This window comes from Aplidium turbinatum, chromosome 11 (assembly GCF_918807975.1).
Source record: "Aplidium turbinatum chromosome 11, kaAplTurb1.1, whole genome shotgun sequence".
Classification (NCBI taxonomy): Eukaryota; Metazoa; Chordata; class Ascidiacea; order Aplousobranchia; family Polyclinidae; genus Aplidium; species Aplidium turbinatum.
In genome coordinates this window covers 14,355,151-14,365,406 of record NC_137482.1, presented here as the reverse complement: position 1 = coordinate 14,365,406, position 10,256 = coordinate 14,355,151, and positions in this window count along the sequence as shown.

The following is a 10,256-nucleotide window of genomic DNA, read 5'->3' as shown; positions in this document are numbered from 1 at the left end:
AAATAAAGGAAATGTTTTGCATAGCCATATCGCCAAATAGATTTAATAAAATTAACTCATGAGTTTCTTAGCCGTGATTAAAGCTAGAGCTGTTACGTTTTTTGTGGCTTCAGGTCCGGCAAACACAATTAAACCCCCCAGCTCTACAACAGGCGAAGTTAAAGCTCGGGCTCCGTTAAATACGCTAAGTTCCCCGGCTCTGAACTCCTACTCTGCAAGCTTGCTGGAGACACAAATAATAAGTAAAAATTATTATTGAAGTTTCGATCACCGGGCGCGTCGCAAGTCCAGCAAACTTTTACAAAGGCGTTGCAATGAAAAAGGGTTAACAACCACTGAAGTAGACCATCTAATTTGAATTGATAGTTGATTACCAGCTTTGAGATAGGGAAAATTGGACATCTTACCAGGACCTTTTAAGTAAAAAAAACATTTAGGATTTGGGTGATGCAGTTGTAAGGCTACGTAACCTGTTCGATGTGATACTTGCTATATAGCTTGCTCGATAGCCGCTTGGCAGTTGGGACATTTACAAAACTCAGGCTCAGGGGACTTCATACAAAAATGTGATGCAACAATCCCAGGGGTCCCACTTAAGATTTTCTTTTTTTTGTGATAAAGTCAAAAACTTTATGATTTTTTTGGCTATTCTATGTTTTTTATGATTTTACATCAGAGCTCGATGTTTTGTTATGTTTAATTTTTAGAAGTTTTTCTTTTTAAAGCATAAGAAACAGCATAATTAGGTGAACAGTTATGATTGGATACAATAGGTTTAGGTTAGGGGTAGATTAAGGTTTGGGCTAGAGAATAGAGTTAGTGTTAAAAATATTTTAAATTTCTAAATGGCAACGGCAATTTCTAAATTCGCGTTAAAATGTAGTATAGCAACACATTGCTGGCAAATGGCCTACCTATGGTTTTCTTGCCAAGCCCTGCGCTTTTAACCAAGACATTGCTGACAAATTATCCTTTCACCATGCTCCCATAATATTAATAACTGCAGTGTTTTGAAATCTTGTCAGCGTCTACTTGTCTATGTCTAATGACGTTTAAAACATGCAATGAAAGTATCTAGCTACGCTCCTTTTCTAATTCCTGCTCCACATGCAACGCTGGACTTGATTACGCAACTACATGTTATTTTAAATCAGCACATTCCACAGACGGCGTCACAATCGGTGTCACAAATGATTATGCTGTCATCATGGTTGGAACTATTACACATTACACTATTACAACATTTTTGGTTTTTACATGCTCAGTTGAAGCTCATGCATCATAACCACATTTCATGATTTTTTATGATTGTGTTTAAATTTTATGCTATTTTATGATTTTTTTCCAAATCAAGCAAAATTTTAAGATTTTTTATGATTTTATGCCGAGTGAGAGTGCTGCAATCCAAACACTACCAGAATTACCATATAATTTATTTGTCACTTTCTGTGAAAAAGCGTACTTTTTCTAATACGCTGGGTCAAAACGTTAGCAAGTTTTATCATTTAACAAGTAATATAATTAATACACAAGTTATTTAATCCACAAAGAAGTTGCGAAACATTTGAACTTCAAGAAAGTTACCAACACGAAGTTACAATTTTATAATCTAATCTAATACTCTTCAATAATTCTATTAATACCGTAGTGTATACGTATTGGATTGAAATAGAAAAACATTTTAATCCCAGCTGCGCAAGAGTTTGTAGCCATCAAGCTGCATTTGTCCCTGCCAGACAAGAAATACAGACACTTGCATGGAGAACCAGACAGTAGGCTCGACTTAATTCTACAAGGTTGTGTCATTGAAGTTAATACATTCATCACTCTCATTACACCTGTCCGTTGTAAATTTTTGAATACAGTGCTTGATGAAAACAATATCGATGAGTTGTACGTTTTGGTGTAATTCAGAAGAGATGCCTTCCCAGCCAGCAAATGTCATTTTTTACATTAACTTCATGTCTGCAAACGTTGAATTAACGTGAAATAGGACAGAACGTATTCAATGAATTACATTAAGCCGATTTGGAAACTCTAATAACGTCTGGTCAACGACATTAGCTCAGCAAGGTTACAATCTGTTTCAGAAAAGCTTCTTGGAAGTTGATCATAATACTTGCAAACGTTTATATTGGTAGTTTTCAAAAACATTTAGTTTGATCGTGTTACATGAAACCATACGATAATTACCTAACAACAACTTTAATGAAAGGTTTCCATGCAAAAAATGTGTTTTTTTGCAGTTGAATGCTCACAGTTCTTACGCAAAGACTGCGTAAGTTGGAAAGAATTTTTTTTCATGGTATAAGCGTAAAGCGTTATACTCTCTGATAGCCTTACACCAACGAAAATTAATTGGTTTGTTTGTAAAACAAATAAAACAACGTCATATCTCAAAGCATTGTGTTGCACTTTGCTTCAGCAGAGGATACAACCTTATAGCTTACGTTGAAATTTGGTGTAGGTCTACCATCGTGCCCTTTTATGATTAAAACTACCACTTTATAACAGTATGGATGGTAGTTTATTAGTGTAATTCTAGTCAGTTACGTTAGAAAAAAAATAACATTAAATTATTCAGATTAACACAAATACTTCACATTTGTAAGGAGCCTACATCGTGTTGTCAGTGGCGTAACCTTAAACTTGTATCATGGCAAACGTACCTGAAAGGGGCTCACTAGTTACATTTTTAACACAAAATATAGTCCTACGCGAAAGGGGGCTCAGTTTTACATTTTGTTAGGCAGGGCAATCTTTTTACTTACCGTAACACACCTTTTAACTGCGCCTCGGATGAGGAATGAAATTCTTTAAGTTTTTTTTCTTTAAAAAAAAGTTTTCTGGGCACGCTGTTACAGTACTGCATAACATAGCCTATCGAATTTTCCCAGAACGAATCGAAAAGCATGTAAACCTTTGCATGTCCACTCAAGAACTACGACCTAGCTTAAACTTTGAAGAAAAAGTGCTTTAGGCCTATACGAAAAAAGAACTAGTCTGAGCAGACTGAGCTAACTAAGTCTTGCGATCGTTTAAAATTTGTTTATTCCTGCACGTATCGCTTCACCAGTTCACCTGGTCATTAAAACTGCCACTAACTAAAGCATTCCGTTCGGGTAACAATCTAAAACTTGCGTTTGCAAGCGTTTGCAAGCAAGACTTAGTGCGCAGTGCAATTAAAGTGCAGTAAGTTCAGAAATGTTGCTGAATCAACAAAGCACAAATAGTCTTCACGGGCTGTAATCACGCAGCTGAGCAAAGCAGCAACCAACGGAAACTCTGTTGAGGAGTGAACTCACCTTGGGGGTTTTTTCGGTCATTTATCGGTCATTGACCGATTTTTTAGCAAAATGTCCGAAAAAAATATAGTCAATTCGGTCAAAATGTCCGAAAAATATATAGTCAATTCGGGTGTTGCACGGTTGAGTTTCGCTGATGAACGTTGAAGAAAGTTTTCTCAGATAAAACACGACAACGTTTCTCAGCGAAACTTAATGTTGTAGCTCATAGGCGCCTAACTATTTTTTTGGCCGTGGGGGCGAAAGCGTGTTTCATCAGCAGCAACGCAAATTCAGCAAAATGTCACGCAGATGGATGACATTATGATGTCGTCACACTAGGATTGCTTTTATTGCCACACTCGGAGTTATCGCTACGTTCGACCTACCGTTAATTATTGTAAACAAAACTCGACCACTTCGGTAAAGCAAACACATGCCATGCGTCTGCGTAAACTAGCGGTTGATGGACTGCGACTCTTTAAGCTAAGCACAACATAAAGTTTAGCAACGAATTAGATTTATTACCATGAAACAAGAGACGAAAAGGTTTACTAAAAAGTAAAAGGCATTCTGTAAATGGAATGACAATGTCATGAAAAGGGAATGCAAATACTAACTTGATTATACGCTTGAAAATATACCTGTTGAAAGTAAAATCATTCACGTTTACATCAATTCAACAGCACGTCACCTTGAATAAATTTAGAAGTTGCTGACATCCATAAACAACCCTTGAAAAATAGTTACGGAGAGACGTTTGATTATAGCTCCCTTTTCACTACAATATCGCAACTTATGGCTGACCAGCTTTCAAGTTTCAATTCGCTGTAATACGTCCGTGTTGCAGATGAAACAAAATATGCGCATATTCCCGCCTTTGATCAGGTTTCTATGGCAACGGTCGTGTGTGCGCCATGCAGTTTGCGCGAGTCCGTTGTTGCGTTGATTATTCCGCATGTGCGCAATGCGGTTTGTACCAGCCCTTGTTACGTTGGTTAGTGGTAACCTCGGGCCGAGACTTCAAGTTCATTTTCACAGCGAGCTGTTCACTGCCGCGACAATTCACTGCAGAGGTTTCGACTTTCGAAAGCAACATCGAGTCTGTTTGCAAGCGCATAAAGCTAAACGCACGCTCTGTCTACGTAGCAAATTATGTTGTTTTTGGGTGCATTCAACATCTGATGACATTGAATCGACACAAGATGGTAGATTTTTGCTATGACGCAGGCAGCAAAATCAGTCATTTTTACATTGATTCAACGTCTGCAGACGTTAAATCAATGTAAATATGACAGATTTTTGTCTGGTGTGGAATTGTAGCATCCTACTCGTTCTAGTGATTATTTATCGCGAAGCTGTTGCGGTATGCATTCAAAAAATGTTGTCCTGCTGCCGATCGCTAGTTCATCTATTGTTTTACGTATCAATACAGCATAAAAAGTTGTCGCCTATGTTGTAGCTAGTCAGGAAGTGCAAATTTTGGTTTGTATCAGCTACTTGAAAGGAAATATTTTCCTCAGAAAAAATGACCGAAATAAATTAAAAATGTCCGAATTTTTTCAAGTCATTTCGGACAAATGACCGAAAAGTGTCAAGGAAAAAAAAAACCAGGAACTCACTAATTGTGTTGCCAGACAGTTTTCAATTTTACACTCCCATTGCAACATATTGCAAAAAACAGCTCAAAAGAAAGGAAAACTTGAGCATGGTTTTGGCTCGGCAGCAAGTAGAATGAGTAGTCGCTCAGGTTTAACCGTTTAACCATTGTTGCTACCAGCTTAGCAACGCCTTACTTGTTAAACTTGTACATTATATCGAGAATCGTTTGCAGATTGACAATTGTTAGATGAAATGTTCTTCCTTCTCCTTGATTTACTGGTAACCTATCTTCTACTTTGACAAAAACAAACCACATTTTTGAAACTGATTGTAAAAACCTGGTATAAAAATCCTCAATTTCTTAAATTTTTTGGCAACTGCAAAGAAAAACTAGCTAATTTCTGGAGAAAACCGCGTGCATGGCAATTTAGCAGGTCAATTGCCATTATCACTGCACGGCGCATGTAGTAGGTAAACTGCAGGCAAGCAAATGTGTCATGGTTTGTTTACAGATTCACTAAAACGCTTATATCTTGAGTATATTTCGCCCATACTTCTAGGCTTGCACACATTTCCAAATCTCAAGAGGTATGTGGGTGGGCCTACATTGAGATTTGGGAAGTACTGACTTACTTCCTTTTCAAAGTTCAATTGACTTTACGATGTTTAATGTATTTTTCTACGTTTTTTGTTTTACTGGTCTTGTGAGTGTTACACTCATCGCGAATCACTTTGTTTCATCGGTAACCAAATTTATTTTCAAGCGAAGAACATTCAAGGCGAAACGCATACACTTACTCTTAAAGTTAAAAAAACCCAATTCAAACCTATCCTAACGTAAATATAATGAAATGGACACTGCATTACCTTCTCTTCGTAGTGGCAACTAAAACTGCTCTGGATTAAACCTAAAGCTTTGAGGAATAATACACCTGCTTTTTGCGTCATGTAAAACATATTTTGGCACTGTGTGTCATATCTCGAAAAACAAAGCTTATCAACAAATTGCCAGCCGATATTCATGCTCAGTGATCCAAAATTAGTCAAAACTAATTACACTTGTTTCCGAGCAAACTGGCCGTAGACGAGTGGCGTACCTTATTTTTAGTTGGCCAATATTAAATTCAATAGCTGATTACCCATGTATGGTAATTAAGAACGATGTATGAAGAGATTTGCAGTGCCATTATGGTTTAAGATTTCACCGCTAACTTATTAGTGTCAAGATGTCCAGATTTGAGAATGCTCATGAAAGGCTCAGTTTAACACAGACTCAGCTTCCAATCTATCTCTTTCAAGTTTTGCATTCAGGTGATGCTTTTAAAGCTTCATTTACAAAAGGGTAATGGAAAGAAATAGGTTTCATAGCGTCATGCCCGGATGACTAAGATATTTGGGCGATTTTGTTGAGGATTTCTCATTTGCTTGGCTGTATCTAAAACAGGCTAGCATAGCCTACAGTTGATCAAATACTTAATTCAACTTATCAATCAGCAATTGACTTTGAAAACATGGCTAACATTTTCACTGGGGCAAAACAAATTACCGCTTTCAAAAACATTAAAAAAAACTGCTTGTTTCACCACAACTTCATACTTTAGGCAAATGGCCAAATTTCTTTTTTATTCGGAGTCGGAACCTTTGGTACTAAATCTATGCACCTAGCCGACAAAGCACCGCGCTTACTCAACAGAGAACGGCGAAAGTGATCTCTTTAACAAAGAAAACAAGGTGATAAGAGCACAAAAAACGAAGCAACATGAAAATCGGCTGAGAGGAAATGTTATGTAAATATTTATTTAAATATCGATGTTATCTCAAAACTTTAAACTATTCTTCCTGCCGGCGAATACCACACAGCTCTTACAGACTGTAGTATATATATTTTTTTTTTCTTGAAATAAACTATTCTTATCGCAGCTTTCATGAATACGTTTTTATGCATACCTAAACAAGCAGACTTTGATCGTGAAGAGACGTTAAAAGACCGCAGATAGTCTACCGAAGTTATCCTACTAAATGACGTAATGCTATGCTACTAATCTGACGCTTGGCACACACAATTGCACATTACAAACATCTGCATTGCTAGTCAAATGGTGACTTTGCGTACCACGCTCCAGTAAACGGGCTGAAGGTTTTGTCAGAGCTGTTCAAAACAAACTTTATGACAGAAAAACACAGTTTTGCAGTACCGTATATAAATTTATTTCTAAACGGAACAAGTTGAAAATAAAAGCGAAGAATTTGCGCCGTTTGGGTTTTGTTATTGTTTGTATTGCTTTGTCCCTTTCACTTTGTTTTTGTTTGTATTTCTGGTGAGAGAGCCGTGACACATTCACGGTTTAATTAGCAGCGACGAGCTAAGACTTCAAGCCTATGTTGTAACTTGTTTGTGAACCGCAAGGTATGTGAAGATTTTTACGAGCCTTGATTCAACCAACACTGCTAGGATGGCTGCACACGTCACTCAAACTATGAACAATTGAACATGTACTGTACTGTAGCTCACTTTGTCCACTTACCACTCAGTCATAGCAAATATAGACTGTCGAATGTACAGTATTTTGGTAAAGAAATGGGGTAAAAATATTTAAAGTTTTCAAAAAAAGACTTGATGCAATAGATTGAGTTCTACTTTTAGCAGAATAATCATTGCTTACAAACCGCTATTACGGCAGCGAACTTGCGGCATCAGGCTAAAACAGGTCTACTACATTGTGAAAAAAAAGACTTTTTACGTTTCACCACAATTTGTGGATCGACAAAATCTCTTTGGCGATAAAAACAATTTCTTTCACGAAACTTGTCAGACAAGATTGTGATAACATAACAGTATTTGTAGCTTAACCACAATGCAAAAGTAGAAGCATTGCTCTCTGTGAAAAATTGTCACTTAAAAAGCTATCATCACTGCTTGTAAATCAAGTAGGTTACAGTATAAACTTCTCTGAGATGTACGCCTGTTGGCGGCTCTCAGCGCTTGAAACTTATTCAAACAAAAAATGAAAAATACTCGTGAAATAAACTCATTGGTCTAGAAACCTTCACCACTGCTTCAAACGTAACCGCAGCCTCTGCAACTGAGAATGGCGGAAGTTGTTGATTGTGAGTTGCACATTTCTTTCTGTTTTGTTTGGTCTGCGCAAGCACACGCCGATTCACTGAACAAACCAACAAGCTCAGTGCCCGAGTGGTTATCGCCTTCGGCTCTGGCACTGGTAGATGCAACATCGAAAGTCGAAACCCAAAGACATTGAACGCGGTACCGATTCTATTTTTTCTCGCATAACGCAGTGAGAATAAGTCGGGTAATAACGTGACGACATCGTAAACCGCCTAAACCGACATTATAAATCTGATATAAAATGAAAAAGGAGCTCTGTCCCGAAAAGACTATAGCAGTAGTAGAGCGACAATAAATGAAGAAACATAGCATTATTATTACCGTACTGAATTCGGATTACTAGTTGCACTTCGTAAGAGAGTTGTAAAAACCAAAGCTGGAATGAGATAGGCCTACCTAGTACCTACGTATTTACGATACACACCAACAAAACATAACCTACAGTCAACTCTGCTAAGAGCGCATTCGGATCAAGCCAAATCAGTTCTAATTACTACTCACATGTTAGATGTTACCACTGATATCAAACCGGAAAATTCTACAGAAAAAATGAATTTAAGGTTAATCAAAACGCTCTGATGCAATTATGATCTCAAATTAAAATCCATCTGTCGCAAATAGGCATTGGCTTTGAATACTTGGCGCAACATTTAAAAGCATGAAATTATTTTGTATAAACTCTACAAAATCAGAAAGTGTTTAATGCAACGCAAACTAGGCCTACTTGCTGTGTTAGCTTTTGCAAACTTTATTAAAAACTTGAACAGTATGAACACGCGTGATAGCTGATTCTGTAGGCTACGTGTCACAAATAAAAACAAATTATGAGTTTTTATCCAATGCTTGTCTACATAAAAATAAACCTTCGTCAAGGCTAGCATCAAACGTTTTGACAAACCAATCGGTTAAAAAGTACCATATAGGCTACTGTTCATTTGTTTTATTCTTGTATTTGCATGCCATCTATTTCGGGCTCCAAGGTACACAGCTTTCAAACTTTCTACACTGAAAAACTAAAGTGGCGTATTTTTGATTTTATCCATCAATTTTTATTCCCTTTCATGAGTAATTTTTCTCGGTACTCTTGAGGAATTCTTTGAAGGCCAATGGAGCAAAATAGCAATAAAAACAGCTATTGCGTGCTGTCTGTCGTCATTTACCAATTTAATGACAATGCTTTTTCTAAGATAGGAATTATGACTTGCGTCACAGAAGTTATAGGCTACCTGTCAACTCATTCAAACAAAATACCCTTTTAACGCTCAATTTACCAAGATACGCTCGTGTCTTGAAGCTGCGGTTTGCAGTCGAACAGACTTCGAGTGTTTTGAAAGACTCGGTAACCTGGACTAAAAATAAAACCTACCTTGCATAACTTTCCTACGCGATCTAGTGGTGAGAGCGCCAGTAGAAGCGGATTTGACAGTGTTCAAAAACAGACTGAGCAGGCGGCTGGGTCTTGGCAAGATACTTAATGAATGGTTATACCGTACACGAAGATATGTTTCCTTCCAGTCATGGCTTACAATGGTTCCAGTCTATTTAATTTCAATTCCCAACCAACGAACACAAGGATACGGTAAGCTATAAAAATAAAAGTGGCACGTCAAGAAAGAAATATGACCAAAAAGTTATTTCACACAGCAGCGTAGCTAGAAATAGAGAAGGGACTGAGACCAAAATTTTTGCTCTAACCCCCTCAAAATATGGATGAACATGCAAAAATACCGAAAGTCTTACTTTTAGCACTGAAAAATAGCGTTTACACCATTGAACGTATAAATAACTTTTCAACTTAGATTTCAGAGGATATTAACCAAGCTAAGCCAGTAAACTGTCCATATTTTTTGAGATTAGAAAATAGCCCCTTACCCTTAGTATCTTCTGCTGTTGTCTCTCTAGTTATCGCTGTGTAGGCCTACTCCTTTGAAGGTGTATACATTTCCTGTACACTTTTAATCCAGCGGAACCTTGTGGGGCCGCGTCCCGACGGCTACCCGTCGTCTAAATGTACGTTGGTCCGCCCGCCCGGATGGTGTTTTCGAATTGACGGCGGGGAGTTTTAAAATCACCCCTCCTCTAAGAAAAAAGTGGTACCGACCATCCACCAACACAATGACTTGTGGTGGAGGAGACAGTGGGAATCCAAATCTGACAAAGGCAAGACAGTCAGTGCTCACTGCCTGTCCAGATTCTCAAATTTCTGGACCCGGCGCCTGGAGCTTATTAATCACGTGAACCGT